The following is a 21,523-nucleotide window of genomic DNA, read 5'->3' as shown; positions in this document are numbered from 1 at the left end:
CATTGACTGCAACTAGTTCCTTCATTCTCATGATGTCACTTTCTAGTCGTATGATTTGATCGACTAGTTTATCAACCACGGTGACTACTTCTTGCATAGTGGCATTTTGAGAGAAGATCAATGGTACGCGTTCTTTAGGTATTGCGTTGGGATTGCGCAAGGTCGTTACCATGTTTTCTAGTTCCCACACTTGTCTATCTACATTCCTTGCCCATGTGATGAAGTCGGAAATGGTAGGGGAGATAGTGGAGTAGAGCCTTTCTTTCTCAATTGCGTGAATTTCATTTTCGGTGGGAGAAATGAGGTGTGAGCAATCTAAGGTAGATTCATCACTTGTAATCACTAGAACTCCAAGAGGATTCGGAGTGTTGTTGGGTTTACCTCCCGGTGGAATTGGAAGTCGACCATCTTCAATCATATCTTGAAGCACGTGTTTCAACTTGTAGCATTTTTCTGTGTCGTGCCCTTTGCCCCTATGGTATTCACAGTAGGAATTTTCATCCCAGAATTTGGACTTCCTTTCGGGTTCGGGAGTAGGTCCGATGGGTTGGAGTTTACCTTGTTTCATTAGCCTTTTTAGGGCGTTGGAGTACGTATCCCCAAGGTTTGTGAATTTCCTTGGTGGAGTAGTTTTCTTGGATGGCTCGAGAAGGTTGACTTCGTCGGTCTTGCTAGTAGAGCCGTATGAACGACTTGTGGACCCTTGATATCCTCTACCTACCGTTTTGGAAAAGAGTCCTTTACGGATGTCATCTTCAATTCGCGTCCCTAGTACAGTTAAGTCCTTGAAAGTCTTGATGTTTTGATATCTCAAATGGTTGGCATATATGGGCTTGAGATTATCCACAAACTTTTCCACAAGAGTAGCCTCATCTGGGCGTTCAACTAGTTGAGTACTAGTCTTCCTCCACCTACTTAGGAAGTCGGTGAATCCTTCTTTGTCATTTTGGGTAAGAACCTCTAGAGTACGCATGTTGACTTGGATCTCGGCATTATCCGCGTATTGTTTCGAGAACTCGATTGCGGCGTCTTCCCAAGTAGCGACCTTTTTGTGATCTAAAGTGTAGAACCATTGCTTCGGAATGGTGTCAAGAGATGAAGGAAAGATCCTTAAGAACATCTCGGGTTTGATGCCTTTGATAGACATGTAATCCTTGAAGGCGCGGATGTGGTTCAAAGGGTTCTCATGTCCTTTAAACTTAGGGATATCCGTCATGCTAAAGTTAGTTGGCAATTTGGAATTGACGGCTTCATATTTGCGATTGTTTTCCCTATAAATGTCATCCCCCTTAAGGTACATCAATTGCTCCTCTAGGTATTGGAGTCTCTTCTCTACCTGTAGTTGTTCCTATGATAGGATTCTCATCTTTAGACTCGTCATCGGAAAAACGTAGTACTTCACCTTTAAGGGGAGGCAACCTTCCCTCTACATCAAAGATACGGCCTTCGATAAGTTCAAGGCGGTCATAGGTTTGTTCTTGAGTGATTTGCATTTGGGCTAGCGCGGCTAGGATTCGATCATTACTCTCTTGAATTTGCTGGAGGTTTGTTTCATCGCTTGATCCGGGCATCTTGGAAACTGGATAAGAGATCGGCGACAAATCAAAACACGATCGACCATTCTATCACACTTGCTAAAAGAGGAAAAGTTTTGACTCGTGAAGTGGGTGTGTGCCACTTGTGTTGAGTGGATTTTGAAGAAAGACAAGGTCTTTGAAAATGTGTGTCCTAGTCAACTGTAGTGTAGTTGTAGGAGTGGACTCGAAGTGAGGTTTGAAATGGGCTTGTGGCCCGAATTTTGACACGACAATCGGACGGAGTTTTGACCGGATTTTGCGCTAATTGAAGGCCCTATTTCGAAATTCTTGTTTGAAAATAAGGATTTTGATTTTTTTGAAAATTCGTCATGGTTTTGTTTAGAAATGGTGATCACGTAGGGTTTACACACTTATACAGGCATTATAACGGGATCTTTGAGTGCATTTAGAAGGGTTTTGGTTTAAAGGGTAGGTTGCCATACCGAACCATCAAACCCGAAGTCTGTGGAGAGGCTCGTGCCAAACAAGAGTAAGGTCGATTCCTAGTCCATTTCCTCAAGTAGTGAAGGCCCTTGATACAAACAAGAGTAAGCATCATGGTATGGATGACGTCAATCGCTATCCATCCTTAGGCCCAAATAAGAATTAGGACCGTTTAGACGGGACGATTGGTCGAATGGGTTGGGTTGGGCCTAGGAAGGCCGAATAAACGATCTAGGAAGACCGAGTTATGAAAACCGACAATTGTCTTGTACAAACTTATTCCCTAACCTTGTTCAAGTTTCACCCTTGCTACACGTAAGTGTATTATCCCCAAATGAGTCGCCAAACCGTGGACAGCGGGCCGCCCACGGGGCGCTTGGTGAAGGTCGAAAAACAAGCGTTTGCATTTTGTAAGGAGTCGCCACCAATTTTTATGGGAAATTGGAACCGTTCGAATACCTCGTGTCATGTCAAGACACAAAGTAGTGACATGAACACTAAGCAATCGTTACCCTTAGCATTCTATGTCTAGAATGACTCTCGTGGATGCCAATGAACACGGGTGCTCACGGAGATCTGGAGTAAGGGGTGAGGGTACGTATTAGGAAGCTCTTTTGATCGAACACCTAATCCCGCCCGCCTCGATAGCGGCCTCTACTAATGATTAGGGAAGTTATTCGTACTTGATATATCGTCGGTTATATGCATGCAATGCAACATCCAAGTTTTAATCCTAGCATGTGAGAATTAACTAAGTCGGTTGACACGTAATTAGCATACAATTGGGTCGAAGTTGGAATTTAATGTTGATTTACATGTGGAAACATACAAGTAATAAAAGAAATACAATAATCATAAATTACAATAATGAAAATTACATTAATTACAACGGATAGGCGATTTATGTCGAAAATACCTTTAAAACGGATAGATTGAGAAAAAGAATAAAAGAATAAAAAGAAATAAATTACGAACAGGAATTAGCGTGATATTACGGATAATAGCTAGTTAATACGTGGACTAATTAAACTAGGTCAAGGCGTAAACGGAGTTCGGGGACGTAAATCATCTCGAACAGCGCAAGCAGAGATCGCGCCCTCGGAAGAGGCGCATCGATTCTGCGTACATTTCCAAGGGTGAGTTCCCGTCGTAGCCGAATCGCAAATCGTTAATGTTAATTGGTAATTTTATGGATCGATTAAATTATTTACTCGGATGAAAGTGATTAATACTTTTATTACATGTCAATGATGGTCATGAAAGCGATAAACATGGATGAGACGGATGCAAACGGATTATTTACATGAAATTATGATGGAAACATTAATGAGTTCTCTGTTGAAATAAGTCAATTAGGCTAAATACGACGGATATACAACGAATATGCGAATAAGCAGATGAAAATTATATCAATGACGAATTCCAGAAACTCAATATGAACAAATTGAATCTCTAAAACCCGGGTTTGAATTTAATGACGAAAACCCGCAAATATGAATTATAAGGGATTTAAGTCGGATTTATGATAATTAAAACATATTAATGAATGATGAATTATGTGATATAATATACATGTGAATATTAAACTATTGTGATGAAGAATTAAAGAAAATAAACGAAACAAATAACAAACACACTAATTACAGAGGACGAAGAAGAAGAAAAGAAGCAGAAGGCTGCGGCAGCCTCACGAAGAGGCGCAGCAGAACTGCGCTCCTTCGAAGAGGCGCAGCGATTCTTTGCGTCTTTTTTCTCGACGTCTGTCTCACTCGGAAATCCGCAAAAAAAAGAGTCTTAAAGCACGGTTTTGGAAATCAGTTTTAATGGTGTTTTCGACATAAATCTTACAACGATGATACGATAAATAAAATACAATAAATAAAAGAGGATTATACACCTTCAGACTTACATGTTGATGAAACGAGATGAACTAAGATATCGACTAGTGAATGCTCGACGCGAATGCAAAGAGAGTGCCCTCGTAAGAGGAAAACGATTGATTAATTTAAGTTGATTGAGTGTAGTTGGTCAAATTGGTCGGTCATGCAACGGAGAGGCTGGTACCCGGAAGGATCCGAGCTTACGTGGTCGGAAGTCCAAGCACGTAGGCGCCAATTAGTAAGAACAAAGTCTAGAATGCAAAGGGAGAAGAGAAGGGCGGACACTCGCGTGAGAAATATGAGGAACGAAGGCTCCTATTTATACTAATCACGCGGAGGAATAGGGTTTCGGAGACTCTTTGGAAGTGAATCTCGGAAAGATATGAAAAAAAAGATACGTAAGACATGCAAAGAAGGGCCTGGGAAGAGGCGCAGCAGCCAATGCGTCTCTTGGAAGAGGCGCAAAGACTGCCTTTGCGTCTATTCCCAGGAGGTTTCCTCCGTGAAGAAAGATTTCGCGTTTGAGTTATGGTAGGACGGAAATAATTCGATTATCTTATGAATATTACGGGATATTATTTGCCAAAAGATAGAATTTATGAAATATGGAATAGAAATATCCGGAACATTCAAGAACATTCCGACTCGGGATTTAACTTGATTATCGAGAAAATGGAGACGGTTTTTGACCCGGCCTCCGAATGTACTCTAATTACTGCCAAAACGACCGTATCGGGACGTAGATGACAACTAAGAGGTTGACATTTAATATTTGAGCAATCACTTGACGACAATCTTACGAACTGTCACAAATCGTTCCGCGAATCAAACATGCGGCCCAATTATCACCGGGTGGTTTGCGGGAGGTGCAGAAATGAGGTATCTACACTTGTCTTCTTACGATTCTAACGATAGGTCACACGCCCAAAACGACCAAGTAACGAGTGAGATATGACTGTTTTACGCAAACAGGACGATGTTGAGAACTGTGTTGGTACTCGACCGAGTAAAGTAATACTCGACCGAGTAAGGGCTACTCGGCCGAGTATTCCCAATATTCGACCAAGTAATCCTCTATGATAATTGCGTTCGCTTCTGGAGTCGAAAACTCGGCCGAGTAATATAGTTACTCGACCGAGTATCCTGTACTCGACCTAGTATGCTATGTACTCGACCGAGTACCTCAGTGGGCGGCTATTTTGAGTCGACGGCTATGTTTTTACCTTAATTTTGAGTCAGTGGCTATGTTCTTACCTTCAGTTTGAGTCGGTGGTTATATTTTTATATTTGTTTTGAGTCGTAGGGTATGTACACATATGTTTTGAGTCATAACGCATTCTTTTATATATGTGACGGTCTTGATACGTAAGTTACCGGATGTTATGACAAGGAGCATTCCGGCTTGTGAAGGACATGTGTTGGGTAAGGAATATATATGTTAATATGGTTTTGAGGGATAGTGGGAAAAGGAAAGGGAGGAATGATGAGTTAATCAAGGTAAGGAACATGTTGGTGAGATATGGTGAGTGATATAGTCGTGTGTTGAGTAATATAAAAGTAAGTGTATATGGGCAAGGGTAATGTAAGTGTATAGAAACGTGAGAATGAAAGATTGAAATAAGGGATACGAATAGTGACATATTGGGGTGTGTAAGGATTTATAGAGGGAGACGGGTAGGATTGAGTTGCTTAAGGATATATGTGATAAAAGGGTCGCTATAGAGAGATGGAAACGAATGGTGTATAGTGGGATCGAGTTATGCCGCGATGAGTAGATAGTGGTTGATTTGGGAATTTGGAATTTTAAGAGGTGAGCCTAGTGTGTAATTCTTTGGGCAATTAACGGTATGAGATGAATTTTTGGGTTTCTAGAGATACAAAAGGGAGATACAACTAATTGAACATTAATTGTTAGTGTGTGGACTTGATGGCGACAAGGGTGAGAGAGAAGCAAGATGAGAGAGGATAAATGATAAGAAAGAATGATAGGATATTGATATGAATTAATAGAATTAGGGTTGTGGAGCTACGAGGAAATAAACAAATTACTAAATAGTTAGGTAAAAAGAGGAAGGAGATGAATTATTACTTGGTATTTCTGCGTGAAAAGGGGGAAAGAGGGATGGAAGTAAGTTAAGATAACGTTGACCGGAGTTAAGGAGCATGAAGGTAGGAAATTATGGAAATGTACGATAGCCTCACTAGAGGGTGTGAGTTAATGGTTATATAGGAGAGCAGGACGACATGTTAGCCGTGAGTTTCGAGGTATTAAGGAAATAAGAAGCTTGTGGAGTGTTTGCACGATCTAAGATTTTGGTGGAGAGTTAGGTAACGATATGATAAAGGATAGAATTGGGAATAATGTTGAGGTAGATTTTTTTGATGGATATGATGCTCGTTATATGGGATGGCAACCAAAGGAGGAAATAAACTGTTGTATAAAGAAGTGATAGTGAGAGAGCGGTCACATGAAAGGGTGTTGGTGTTGCATTGTTGTCACTAGTGGTTGAGGATGATGTTACATTAAGAAAGTTAGTTGCCCTAATACGGTTGATTTTGTGGAGACTGATCAGTATGTATGGTTGTGAGGGAGTATAAGAGGCGGATATATGAGGTGTTCGCTAGAAGTTGAGTACTGATGTTATGGCTACATTTGTCGGAGTGGTGATAATTGTGCGTATGAGAGGATATGTTATGAAGGGCACCTGAGTTAAGTCCGGATGAGAGGTATTCATTGTCAAGTGGTAACTTACGTAATCAGGATTGGCTAGTTACATTCGATTATGGGTCCATGATATATGTAAATGGTTGTGTGAGGTTCTGACCTCATAAGTCATGGTCTGGATAATATCCAGAAGGTTGGTATCTGTGATTCCGTTTATTATGTTGCGTCGTGATCTAGTAGAGCGATTTTAAGAAAGTCTTCTGGTCAAGGAAGTTGTACTCAGTCAGTGTTATGAGATTATAAAAGTTGTGATGGCTATAGATTTGGTTGTTTTGCACTGTGTACGGTAATTCGTGTTGTGATAAGAGTATTTTCGTGTTGTCATAGATCGTTGTTTGTTTACTGCTATTTCTTGTCAGTGTCGGTCGGGGCATGTAGACCGTTGTTTTGTTTCCCGATGTTTCTTACCAGTGTTGGCTTAGGAGTGAGAAGAGAATATGATATGAAAGAGAGTTGGGTAGGGTTTTGTTGTTGTCATGGTATAGTAATATTCTGTTAATGGGACACAGTTGTGAGAGGTTGTTGGAGTACTTTTGATCTTGTTTTAGATGAGGCATTGATGGACATAGTTGTGGAAAGAAATAGTGGAACGTGTGTGGTATTGAACTTGAAACTACAGATGATTTAGCACCTTTTTTGGGACAGTGAGTACGGAGTTTTAGGACTTAGTATCATGTCAAGTCAAGGGTGAGTTTTGTGGTAATAGAAGTGATGAACTTGAAAAGCTAATGGGAATATGTGTAACACTTGAGGATTGTGAGATAAGATTGTGGAGATGAGTGTATATGTATATAAAAGTATGTCATTTTGTGGTAATATATATAGATGGAGTAGTGGTTATACTGAGGATTTTATGATATGTGTTATGGGAGTACAGAATAATTGGAGGCACGAGAACTGTTAGAGAAAGAGAGTCCTGGATATAGGAATGGTTGTAGGTGTTGAGGTTATAGAGGGTTATCGTTGTCATGCGGTAGTAATGAGGATTATGGGAGGTATAGCAAAGGACCTAGTGTTAGTGAGTTACGAGGACGTAACATTTATCTTAAGAGGAGTAGGATGCGACAAGAGGGTTTGATGGTTGTACATGTTATGGTACCATGGAAGTTTGAGTGTTGGTATAGAGTAAAGAATGCATTCGTGTTGTGGTTGATTTTATTACAGTTAATGGCAGTGCTTGTAGTAGTATAATGTTTACGAGTGTGAGTAAACTTCGAGGACGAAGTTCGTTTTAAGGGTGGTAGAATGTAACATTCCGTCTTGATGGTTGATCTTGTCCGGTGGATTGTCTTGGTAATTGAGTTGCTAGTGAGTGTTATAGAAGGGAGACAGAGTTGGCAACATTATATTGTGGTTATTCGGTAATATTATGGAGTCAGTATTAGGAGGTTATGTTGTAGTTGAGATGATATCGTGAGCCGTGTCGTGGAAGTAAGCGTGGTTGGTGGACTTAGTGTTAGGTGTCCAGGTTTTATAGGTTGGGTTGGAACTTCGGGGACGAAGTTCTTTGTAAGGGGGGAAGACTGTAATACTACAGATTTTATTAAGCTAAGTACTCGACCGAGTAGAGCCTACTCGGCCGAGTAGTGCTATGTATGTATTTTGTTTGGCTAATGCCGAGGAATACTCGGCCAAGTATGATGTATACTCGACCGAGTAGAGGATACTCGGCCGAGTATACCCTATACTCGACCGAGTATCCGGTCTGACGGGTAATATTTTCTGCGGTTGATTTAGAAAGGATTAGAGTTATTTATAAATGCAAAACTGTTTCCAATTACATTTCATAAAACCTAATTACTTAAACGACGCTCAAATCCTCTCCAAATCTGCCCTGTGTGTGTGTGTGAACAATCTTAGCAATCACATTCAATCCTTCATTCTTTCGCCGGTAAGTCTTTATCCCTATGTTGTTGATGATTAATTCTAGGGTTTGTCTTTATTCATGAATTGGGGAAAATGGGGTTTTGCAGTTAGTAACTGGAATTATGTGACTGTTGTTGTGTGACTGTTGTTATAGGTGACGACGTGATATTTGTTATGCATTTGTATGGTTGATTGCAGCGTAAGCGGATTGCGAAAAGGTAGGGTTTCCCTACTCAGTTACTGTTAATTGATTTAAGATTGTGCTTGTGTTGTAATTGTTGTTATCTGCTGATCATCGGAGTATGGGTGATGTGATGACGGTGGTGATGTGGTTGTGTTGTGACGGTTGTGGTGTTGTGACAGCTGTGATGCTGTGGTGTGTGTGATTGTGGTGGAGTCACTTACGGGAGTGGCTTCACACCCTAGTTCGCCCTCCGTGGAACCCGTCACGGGAGGGGATGTGCACATTAAGGGACAGGGATTGTTAGTCGCTCGTTGATGAGCTGGACTAGGTGGGGATGGGCTGCGGTCACCCACTAGCGGCGAGGATTACCTGTTGCGATGGGTAATCTGGCAGGGCTACACACTTCGGTGTGTAGTCGGTTACTGTGTGAGATCGGGAGACCGGGGATGGAGGATGATCAGCCGGTTACATGGTTTGTTTGTCTTATCTTGATTGAACGGTAACTGACCCCGGTTGTTATTTTGTAAAACCTGCGGTGATCCATTCGGGGATGGTGAGCATATTTTGACAGGTAATGCAGATGTTTAGCTATGGGACAGTCATGGGGAGTCACCACTCGAGTCTAGCTTCCGCCGTTAAATGACTTTGCTTACATTCTCTGTAGTTGTTAGACCTTTTATAGTTAATGTTTGGTTGATTTTGAAGACATATAATCACTAAGTCTTTATACTTTAATAAAGGTTGTTTGGAATTGGTAACTTTGATATACTAACCTCGGGAAACCGAGATGGTAACAGCCTTTTATGCTAGGGTAGTCCTTGGTAAGGTACCTTGCTATGAGGGGGTGTTACAATAGGATATTAGAAGAAGTCACTTTCTACAAACCTTTCTATAATATAAGGCGTCTCTGACGTTCTTTGCATGTTTAAGCGGATCCCCCTTACTCTAACAAGTCAGTAAGATTGTGACAAGGAGAAAGTCAACGATCTTGAAAGAAGATCACTATCCATAGATAAATATAGATATACCAACACTTAAAGGGCGTAACCAATGAAAGGTTCTCACCCTGTCCCAGACATTATTCTCCGACGATGTCCCCTGGACGGAAGGGGCCACCATTCTCTTTCTTTCTTCAATCGGTCCGATCAGGACAAGTGGGTTGGTTCCTTTCCTCCTTCAATTTATGAAATTTGATGTCTTCGTTCGTGATTATGTTGGGAAAAAAGGTAGGTTTAGAGGAGCGGATGTGAAACGAAGATCCCCCCCCCTTCCATGAAGTAGGGAGGGCCTCCTTCCCCACCATTCCAGCCTATTTAGGGATTTTACCAATGCTTAAGGTAGCTTGCTTACCAAGACACCCACTTGAGAAGCTAGTCGCCTAAAAGAAGCGACGAGGGCTGTCTACGAAGCCCCCCTGTAGTCGTAGAACTCGGCCCCTTGCTTGGTTTGTGGGTTTTGGCTTGAAACGAGCACTTCTGCGCTGCTTAGTGTTTGGATCAAGCTGTTTAACAAAAGGATTCTAAGTCTATGCGTGGCTTGATTAGAGTCGCTTTTGTTGTTATCTTATTTAACATCTACATTACTGTTACTAAAATTGTTTTGTTTTGAAAACGTCCTCATTTTATTCCTTTTTTACCAACAAAATTTGAGGACAAATTTTTCTCAACAAAGGTAGTGTTGCACTGTAATCAGGGGGTAGCGTCCTTTATTTTGAGGTTGAGTCCTGAAGCTTGCATTCATGTCCCAACCTGATGTCCTACTGGTGGAGTTCCTCCAGGTTTTTACAGGTCCCTCTAGGTTCCTCCAGGGTTCTTCCAGGTTGTTGGTCTCATACCTGCTGGGCTGCTGAGTTCAGGGTCCTATACTACAAGAGCCCTGCAGGGAGCTGAAGCCTCTTCCAGAAGCCTACTTCTGAAGCCTGCTCTTGACGCCTGCAAGAGCTTGTTCTTTTTGGTAAAAGGAGCTGACATATTTTACCATCATAAGAAATTGAGCACATGGGAAGAGTACAAGGACGAATGACATCATGTGGTCCTTCCTTTTGTCCCCTAAACAACAACAAAGCTGCTGCCACATTAAGGAGCAACAACTCACCTATACAAGCTGCCAAAGAGATGTTACTTTACAGCCTATTTTATTATCTTGTTCTCCTTGTAGTTGTAGCCGTAGGATCTAGTTTTAGATGAAGGGTCATGATTTAATGTCAGGCTCTATATAAGGAACTCACTCCTCATGTAATAAGCAGATTGGGATAAAAAAATGTGAAATAGAAAACAAGGATTATACTCAGGATATGTTCATTAAACTCACACACCTAAATAAGAGCATAATTCTGTAGAATCCTACCTTAGGGACTTTGAACAACTCACCCTACAGTGTGAAATTTCTGAGAAACCTGAATAGAAAATAGCTAGGTTCTTAGAAGGCCTAGATAAGAAAATAGCTGGCAGAGTAAGGATGCAGCAGGTCTGGTCCTTTGATTTGGCTGTCAACTTGGCTCTTAGAGTTGAGAAAATGGGAAAGGGGAAGGATATTGTGTCCAAATCCCAAACCAAGACACCCTCTTTCAAACCATTTACTGGGGTCAAGATTAATCGCCTTTTAGTCCTGGCAAACCACCCGTTGTTGATAGAGGGAAGGCACCTGAATTTGGTCCCAAGAAAACAATTCCCCTCAAAAAATGTTTTCAATGTCAGGGTTATGGCCACTTTGCTAAAGAGCGTCCCTCAAAGAAAGCCCTTAGTACCCTAAAAAATCTTCAGTGGGGGAAGATGAGATCCTAGTCTGTGATGATGAGGTGGAACCAGAACCAGAAGGCACAGAGCTGGTAGTACTGCCTGACTCAGGCCTGAATCTTGTCACTTGGAGGGTAATGCACAGCCAACCCCAACCATTGGAAGAGGATCAGAGACAACAGATCTTTAAAACCAGGTGCACTGTAAAGGGTATGGTTTGTAACCTTATCATTGATGGTGGGAGCTGTACCAATGTGGCTTCCAAAACCCTGGTTGAGAAGCTTACATTACCCACACAAGAACACCCTCACCCTTACAAGCTGAGATGGCCCAACAAGGGAGCAGAAGTTCGAGTGGATAAGCAATGTGCCTTTCTCCATTGGAAACGACTACACAAATGAAGTATTGTGTGATGTTCTACCTTTGGCTGCTTGCCACCTTCTTCTAAGGAGGCCATGGGAGTTTGATATAGATTTTGTACACCGGGGAAGGGACAAAACCTATACTTTCAAGCCTGGGAAAAAGAAAATCACCCTGACTCCTTTACCACCAACCAGTAAGTACCACACTCCACCTTGCCTGGTTGATTCTACAAAGGAGGTGTTATTGATAGGGGAAGCAGAACTGGTCAAGGAGCTGAATGAAAGGGAGGATGTGTTAATCCTTTTTGCTAAGGAAGTGCCGGGGAAACCAGACCTCTCTATGCCTGTGGGGGTCAGGCAGCTTTTGATATCCTTTGAGTTTGAGGATGTGTTCCTTGTGGAGCTCCACAGTGAACTACCTCCCCTAAGAAGTATTGAGCACCACATTGACCTTATACCAGGTTGTTTACATCCCTAACAGGGTAGCTTATAGGAGTGACCCAAGAGCCACAAAGGAATTACAGGTCCAGACTGGAGAACTCATGAACAAGGGTTTTGTGAGGGAGTCTCTCAGTCCCTGTGCTGTGCCTTCTCTTTTGGTACCAAAGAAGGATGGAACCTCGAAAATGTGTACTGACAGCAGAGCCATCAATAACATCACAGTTAAGTACAGGTTTCCTATACCAAGCTTGGATGATATCCTAGATGAGCTTAGTGGGGCTCAGGTGTTTTCCAAAATTTATTTAAGGCAGGGCTCAAGTCAGAATAAGAGAAGGAGATAAGTGGAACACAACCTTTAAAACCAGGCCAAGCATGGGCTATATGAATGGTTGGTCATGTATTTTGGATTATCTAATGCACCGAGCACATTCATGAGGTTGATGACAGAAGTTTTGAAACCTCACTTGGGAAAATTCATTGTAGTTTACTTTGATGATATTCTGGTCTACAGTCCTTCAAGGAATAAGCATCTACAGCATTTCCAGATATTGTTTGAAACCTTGCGGCATCATAAACTATATGGTACACTATAGAAATGTACCTTCATGCATAAAGAAGTCCATTTCCTTGGATTTTTAATTTATGACTAGGGAATTTCAGTTGATCAAGAGAAAATTCAAGCAACTAAAACCTGGCATATTCCTAGGAATATTACAGAAGTAAGAAGGGGAAGGTCCCGGCAGTTCCTTGACACTAACTCCCCTTCTTCTGGGCGAGTCCGGTCCAAAGATATCCTCCAAGACTCGTGCCACCAACCCGTCTCTCCGATGGCCCCATCATGTGAAAGGGGCTTTCACAGATGGCATGAAGGCCCATCAAAAGAAGGAAGGCACTCAATCCTTCTAATCCAAACACCCTAGAAAGGCTTTTAGATAAGAGAGAGAATGTCGCCCTCTCAACAGGAATTTGAAAGGCTCCAAACTCCCCAAAAAGAAAAAATCCCATATAGTATGGCAAGTAGAGCGGAAAAGAGGAGTAAGGAGAATCTATACTAACGAAGTAGAGGAACAAACCAATTACCAAACATTTTAATAGTGACAAAGCCTGACTTCAAAAAATGCTACTTCATTTTCTTTATTAAACTTTTATAAAAACAAGAAGTTCTGTTAGGTTCTTAGTTGTTTTTCGTCTCCTTCGTCTCTTTCATTTTAGGTAATTGGTTTTCTTAAATACTCGTTTTAGTTGCTTTTCGTCTCCTAAATATACCAATGATTGTTAAAAAGACAATGAAAGAAAAAACGAAGGAATTAAAAAAGGGTCTCTTTATTAAATAAGGTTCTAAGATTTTCTTTAATTTGCTAATTTAAAAGCCAGTAAGAAGGCTGAAAGCAAATTAAATGAGTCTTTAAGAAAACTTTGACTTTGACTTTAGCTTTTCGTCTCCTTAATAGCTGGAAGTTCTCCAAAAGTGTGAAAAGATGGAGGACTTTGTACCATCCATTTCAGTGTGGGTGAATTCTCTTCAACAACCCAAGGACTTGGAGCACATCTTTTGTTCTTTCCACTGCTTAAAGTGATTGTTACGATCACGAAGAAACAACAACTCCCAACTACGAAGATATAAGAGCCAAAAATGCTAAGGGTATTCCAGCCTACGTAAGCATCTGGATAATCTGGAATGCGACATGGCATACCCGAAGGCCCTAAAAAATGCATCGGGAGTAAGGTAAGATTAACCCCGAAAAAAGTGATCCAAAAATGGATTTGACCTAATGTTTCAGGGTATGTTCGACCAAAGATTTTTCCCACCAAATAGTAAAATCCTGCAAATAAAGCAAAAACGGCTCCCATAGAAAGTACATAACGGAAATGTGCAACCATATAATAAGTGTCATGTAGAGCAATGTCTAGCTCAGAATTTGCTAGGACTATTCCAGTGAGTCCTCCCACGATGAACAAAAAGATGAACCCTACAACAAATAACATGGGTGTTTTGTATTGTATCGAACCTCCCCACATGGTAGCGATCAAACTAAAGATTTTAATTCCAGTGGGGACCGCTATGATCATAGTAGCTGCGATGAAGTAAGCGCGGGTATCAACGTCTAAGCCCAAAGTAAACATATGATGAGCCCAAACAAGAAATCCAAGAACACTTGTACTGATCATGGCATAAACCATGCCTAGATACCCGAAGACCGATTTTCCAAAAAAAGTAGAAACGATATGACTTATGATACCGAATCCAGGCAGAATGAGAATATAGACCTCTGGATGACCGAAAAACTAAAAAAGATGTTGATATAATATGGGGTCTCCTCCCCCAGCCGGATAAAAAAAGGTTGTATTAAAGTTTCGATCAGTTAATAACATGGTAATTGCCCCCGCCAGTACCGGAAGTGATAATAAAAGTAGGAATGCTGTTACTAGAACGGACCACACAAATAAGGGTAATCTATGCATAGTCATTCCAGGTCCACGCGTGTAGAAGATAATTGTTATAAAATTGGTAGAACCTAAAATGGATGAAACACAAGAGAGATGAAGACTAAAAATGGCTAAATCAACTGATCCTCCAGAATGGCTGGTAATACCATTTAAGGGCGGATAGACCGCCCACCCAGTCCCGCTACCCACTTCTACAAAGGCTGAGCTTAATAGGAGCAAGAGACTTGGGGGCAACAACCAGAATGAAATATTATTTAATCGGGGAAATGCCATGTCAGGTGCACCTATCACAATCGGAACAAACCAATTACCAAATCCACCTATCATCACATGCATAACCATAAAAAATATCATTAAAAAGCGTGAGCCGTTATTAAAACATTATAAAGTTGATGATTTCCACCAAGAATTTGATTGTCGGGGCGTGCTAATTCCATACGAATTAGTACTGAAAAGCATGTGCCCATCACTCCAGCAATGGCGCCGAATATGAAATAGAGAGTCCCTATATCCTTGTGATTAGTAGAGAAGAGCCATCGAATCAGATTTGTCATAAAAAAAATGGAGCTTCTTTTCTTTACTGTTCGGACAGACACATCGGAAACTCGCCTCAAGATACTTGGAAAGCGTCCTGGTGTCCTCTGAACTGAGTTTGACCTTTTTTTTATGTGAGTGAGGTTTTGCCCCACAAAGAAAATTAAAAAGTAATGAGATTTGATCATTTAGCGCACTACAGTCTAAAGAAAATTTCAAGCTTTAAGATGCTGCCAAACTAGAAAGTAGAAACTAAGAAAGATAAGGGTTCTTTCTCTTATGAAAGAGATACTTATCTTATAGGGTAGGAAAAAAAGCAACTTTTTTCTTATATATGATAATACCAGCCACCACGTCCTTTTCTATCCAATAAGGATCTCAGAGAACACCTCTGTCAGTTGGAACTCTCGTTGAAAGTGTACGTTTGACCGTTACAAGCAGAGTCTTTTGCGATCGTTGCTACATAGACTTTCATCTTTCCTTCCTAGAACATGCTAAGACATAGCCGATGCTTTTATTGGTCGAACAATTGCATACCTCCTTCTCTTTAATTATGTTATTTGGTGCAAAAGCACTTTCATATGATCTTTACTGGGTCAAAGCGCCAGTGATACCTAGTTATATGATATGGCAAAAAAGCAGCCCATAAGCTTTGACTTCCTACCCTTGACTAAAAACCTAGGCTGGAGCGAGTGAAGTCGTAGTAACGAACGAAGCGAGTGAAGAACGGCCGAGCGAAGTCATAGTAGTGAGGGGAGTTGCCGGCTATTGAGAGGGGGAGCAAGGAGCTATATTAGTAAAGAAGTCGTAGTAGCGATTAGGGAGAGCAGGTAATGAGCCTGTAAACTCGATATCCTTTTAGTCCTTCAAAGAGAGAAGATAAGTAGAGAGAGGGCTAAATCCTTCCTTTTTCAAAGGTTGTACTAGCCTAAATGAAATCCTTTTATTTTCCCAAACGATTGAGAATACCTTTCAAAATCTACGTGGTGTGAATTATTGTATGTAAGAACTGCATCAGTTGAGGTTTCTACGCCAGAAAACCCCTCCGAGATTGCCTTCGAGAGTGTGTACTTTGAGCAGCTGTTCGAGGCTATTTATAGTTCGCATATTAAGTAACAAGTAAGGAGAATAATTGAAACAGACTCGACCATTCGGGAGAGTAAGTGAGCAATAGAGCCGGTTTTTACTAATGGAAGTCTGTAGTGAGTGTGCTATCGAGTGTGAGCATATAGCCTCTGCCCGATCAGAAAGTATGGCTATAATTGAGTACTGCCAACTGAGCCTAGACTATCTGTGTGGCTTTTGATTGAGGGTATCATTGACACATCTCTTCCTCGCTCAATCTAGTACTCACATAGATTCCGCGATTAAGGCGCACTCATACGGCTTTTTAGTCTTTAAGGCGGGGGGACAAGCTCACTTTAGAGCAGGGCTAAGCTGGTCCCATACTTACTAATACCAACAAACTTTATCTTTTTATCCTCTGTCACACAATAAATGACTTTGAAAGGGCGTTGCTGGTGGTCAAGCCGCAGTATAGTCGCTGTTCCTGACTGCATGGCCGGATGGTTAGGTTGATTGATCGATCCCATTGAACGAGCAGAACGTATGTAGCGAGTTGGCTTCTTTTTTATTTGAATTAATGTGAACAAAGATTCTCTTTTTATTACACCTGTGGTAAGTAAGGAATGGGGATAAGCCGCAGTGGCTTGGGTTAGATCACTAGTGGGATAGGTTGATCGGATTAATGAGAGGACTTGTTTTCAGAATGGACACGGGTAGTACCGCTTGTCGTGATAGGTATGTGATTGAGCTAGAATACTAACATGATATTTGATGATCGTACTTAAATCGCAGAATGCTCTTTAGTATTGGAGCCTTTGGTTCGGATTTCACAGGTAATATGCTCAAATATTCAATCAAGAACCGGCTATGCTACACCTCTTGATTATAGTGTTAAATTTAATATGGGGATTGGACCACTAAGCCTAATGCTAGGCTTAGTCTTTGGACTGAAGATCAGTCGGTCTCCACCTCGAAACCAACACCTAGCCTGTTTCTGTGGCTGGTGGTACCTTCTTTTCCTATAAGCGGGTAGTGCAGTCTCGCTCGGCGGCACTGCTATATTGCCGGGTTGACTTTTGGCTGTAGGTGTTGGTGGTAAAAACTCTGTCGTCGGGGAACGCGCTAGTGAAACATCCCCAGCTTTGTTTTCTATAGAAGAATAGTTAAAAAGGATTGCCTTTGAAGGTCCTACGATTAAGACCGCTTTTCAAGGGTCCCTTTCCCTCTTTCTAGTATGGATGGAACGAGTGTAGGTTACGCAACAAGGAGTTGGCTTTAAAATCCTTAATTGTGATATAATCTTATCTTTTAAAGGACCTATAGGGAGAGAGATCTTTTACCCAAATGAACGGGTAGAGGAAGAGACGTAGCGAGTAGTGTGTTAGCGGACGGAATATATGTTGCAAGGGCTTCGCGCCTCAATCGAATATTGAAAGTGTTCCATGATTCCTCTATTGAGAACCCACGGACAAGCTTGTTCATCTCCCCAAAGCTGTAGTATTTCATTGCTCTTATTCTCAGTCGAGCATTACATTCCTCTCACTAACGTTCGAGTCTTTCATACCTCAAAACATGTGGTAAAAGTACCCCCTTTTATAACAAAATTCTAGGATTGGAAGAAAATATGCACTTTGAAAAGGAACATTCTTAGTAACTTATGGTTGGGGAAAGAGACGTCGAAAGTGAAGAAAGAGACGTCGAAGAAGAAGTCGAGGGAGTTCCAAGTGAAGATGCGATCGAATATTGAAATTGTTCCACGATTCCTCTATCGGGAAACCACATTCAAGCCTGTTTGTTCTCTAGTATTTCATCCCCCCGAAACATAAGTAAAACTGTCGTTTGAGGCCCCTTTCACGGTGCTTCATGGAAAAAGTGAATAGCCATTTTTGGACTCTTGACCCTTAACGCTTACAACTTCACCAACAGGTTGACCACCACCAACTTCATTTTCAACTAGGACCTCTGCTGCTTCATCACTACCAACCGAAACCTTCATTGCACCTTCGATGTCTCTTTCTATAACTTCACCTTTGACCGGTGCGTCAACTGCATAACTTAAAACCGGTAAAATAGGTATTGAGATTCATTATGAATGGAAGTATTGTGCTTGCACCTAGTGTTAGGAGGTTTATTAGCTAGAAAAGAGTATAATCAAGGAAACCGGCTAAATAGGTCTTTTGGCCCTCTCACATACGTCCCCGTGAAATGGAAAGTCATCTGCCCCAGCCCTTGAATAGCCGGGATTCACCCCTTTAGGCTAAGGTTAAGAATGCGCCCCCGTTCCCCAAGCAAATTTGCAACAAACACAAAAGCGAGACCCGTTTCACTACACTAGTGAAAGGTCATTTGCAACGAAAAGACCAGGTTTTGACAAGAAATTCCTTGCTTGATGAAACTAAGGCTGTTGGCCCTTTTCCAATACCCAATACAAAGAAGCGGGCAGCCCAAAGTAGCCTGAGAAAGAAAGAGAAGGGGTAAGCAGGAAAGCATTTCTTCCCAATCCCAAAACCAAAAGAATGAGAAAAAGAGGAGAAATATAGGGTGGCATTCGGCGACTAAGCACTCTTTTCGGAGGAAATTCTACCTGTTGATGAAGAAGACTCAGCCGCAGATGGGGATGGGAATGAAGCTTCAGAGCAGGCTGTTGGGAAAGAGACGGCCCCCCAATGAGACTAGGGACGAGACTTTGGCAACAAAAATCGTAAGCAAAATAAAAAATGCATGTTTAAGAAGTCCGTTTTACTAGTAAAATGGTTCTTACAGCGAAAATCATAAGTAAAGCACAACTTTTTCTTTTGAAGAAAGAGTTCTCATTCTAGATCCGGTAGAACCTGTACCAACCGTATTTATAGAAGATGAGCCAGCATCAGAAAAAAAAAATTTCTGGAAAAGCAAAGGAAAGTACGCCCTTTCGAACATGCAATTTGCTAAAACACTTTATTTTTTGTCATTCGATGGATTCTTTACTGAATTCACCAAACCAGATGTTGTCACGTTTCAATGAAACAAGGGAACATTCAACATAACCCAAGATCTTCTTTTTTTCAAAGCTAAGCCTTTACTCCGCGATACCAACTACTGGTCAAGCTTAACTACTCTCCCTACGAGCTGTTTTCAACTCATATCCCGGTGGAATCTTTCTTTACATCATCGTGCCGTTGGAATAGGAAGGTTCATTCTGTACCCCCTACTATTCATACTCATTAATAGCATTTAACCAGCGAAGCTCGATTCGCTCTTCTAATTGCATGGAAGAGAGAACATTATGATGATGGCAGGAGTGGTACTACTGCTAACAACTTCATGAATGGGAAGAGGATTTTGGATAAGGCTTGTCCTCGGGAATATCAGGAGCTTTTGATCAATGAGGTCCTGGACCCGATGTTTCAAATTGTAGCAGTTGTCCGTGCTTATGTTTCGAGCTAACCCTCATGGAAAGCAAGTGGCATGAAACTCACACCTCGAGTTGTACCATCTTGATATGTCCTTGAAGGGATGGGCCTTAATACTCTAAATTGCGGCGGAAGTTGTGACAAGGTCGAACTTTCGCACTCCTTCTTGTGACAAGCTGTTCTCCGGCTATTGGTACCACTTTTCTTGCTTGGGGAACCAAACCAGTTGTACCTGTGATGGTATGAGGAAAAAGGCTGAGTCACAGCTGGTTGAGCATAGGTTGCTTGATACATTTTGAGTAGCCCAACCCTCTCACATTCTAACGAGTTCTTTTATATCCTCTCCAATTAAAAAAAAGAATCGCTTCTCAAAAATCCTCCTTTCATGCCTCACCTCAAAGACATCCAAACCTCTGTTAGGGGATTATAATAGGGAAGTTGTCTAAGAGTCATAACGATGTGGAACTTATCATATTTCGTGCTGAGCGAGTCACCTTTCCCTCCTCACTCACTAGTAAGCGGTTTCCACTCTCCCTTTAATCTGTTCACTCATATCCCTTACGGCCACTTCGTTCATTTGTATTTAGGCACTCCAAAGGCATAAGAAAGCATATAAGAAAGGCTTTCAGAAGCAATGCCGACAGCCACATTAGTACGCTTGGTTGACCTTCTTCGCTTTACTACTTCATTCAGGTCCAATTTTTTATGATTTCAGGGGGATACTCTCTCAGGGGCACACCTGGAGCCAGACCAACCGGTCTTTCTTTGTTCGAATCCTTAAGTCAAGGTTCTTACGGGAAAGCTGGATGCCCGATCTTTATTTCCCGAGCTCTTGGTCCTCGGTTCTACTTCTACGGTTAGGCAAGCTTGACTTTTAAGAGCTTAAGAGACTTAAGGGCTTGGGCATAGAATATCATTACCACTAGATCCACTGAAGCTATATTGGTATTTTTCTTCTATTTTTTTTCTTCCTTACCGGTGAAAGCCCGAAAGTTGTTTTAGTTAATGGACGGCTTCGAAAAGATGATTGTTTGATCCCGCCCAGGGGCTAAAGCTCATCAGCCCATTTCCACTAATAGACAAGCCACAATTAGAAAGTTTTAAATTTTCCTATACCGGAAAAAATAATCAAAAATAGGCTTTTTCAAGGCTCGTGCATAGATACATTCAAGACAGGCAGTCAACTTTCAAATCATAGTCCTAATTTCCACCTACCTTTCTCGCTCTATTCATTCCATCATTCAATACACATGGAGAAAAGGAGGGGATGGATGGCCGGGCTATAAGAAGGAACGCTAGCTAGATTCTTAACACACACATGCAAGTCGGACGAGGGGAAGAAGCGGGGTAGAAGTGGTAGTAATAACGAATGAGCAAGTAGGGGGCGACAACTAAAGAGGTAGCGAGACTGACCGCAATTGCAGGAATAGGTTGACTTTCTTTTAGTTTAGTTTGAAGCCCATCTCTACTATATAAGGTAAGGCTCGGAACTTTGATTTACGATTCGACTTCCATCTCGGAGCTTTGTTCTTAAATATTTTTACTATTCTATTTATTATAGGTTATTATAGGTTATTATAGGCAATGAGATTAGATAGATCTCGGAAGAAGCCTGAAGAAGCCTACTGATTTCACATTTAAGATTCTATGCTTTTGTTGCCTATAACTAAGGAGGTCCTTTCTTCGTAATCAACCTGGCTTCCAATCTTGGTTCACGACTCAGACCTCACTGATTTGTTCCCAGAAGTGGAAAGTGCGCTAAATGCTTCGGAAACGCCCTTAGTTTAGTCCCGTCAATCTTTAGCGGTGAAGAGAAAACAAAGGAGGAGGAAAATTGGTACTTTAAGAGTGGAACACCTATATATATAGG

General features: G+C 41.5%; 1 protein-coding gene across 1 annotated transcript in view; it reads right to left on the bottom strand.

Moving 5' to 3' along the window:
* Window positions 1-1,865: 1,865 nt before the first annotated feature.
* LOC141632608 (uncharacterized) overlaps window positions 1,866-21,523 on the bottom strand; it is a 141,266-nt gene continuing 121,608 nt past the window's right edge. Inside the window, exon 3 of the transcript XR_012537804.1 lies at window positions 1,866-4,789. The gene's annotated coding sequence lies outside the window, so the exon portion shown is untranslated. The remainder of the gene's footprint in view (window positions 4,790-21,523) is intronic.

Source organism: Silene latifolia, chromosome Y (genome assembly GCF_048544455.1).
Source record: "Silene latifolia isolate original U9 population chromosome Y, ASM4854445v1, whole genome shotgun sequence".
Lineage (NCBI taxonomy): Eukaryota > Viridiplantae > Streptophyta > Magnoliopsida > Caryophyllales > Caryophyllaceae > Silene > Silene latifolia.
Note: the sequence above shows the minus strand (reverse complement) of the source record. Positions and strands in the feature narration are given on the sequence as shown.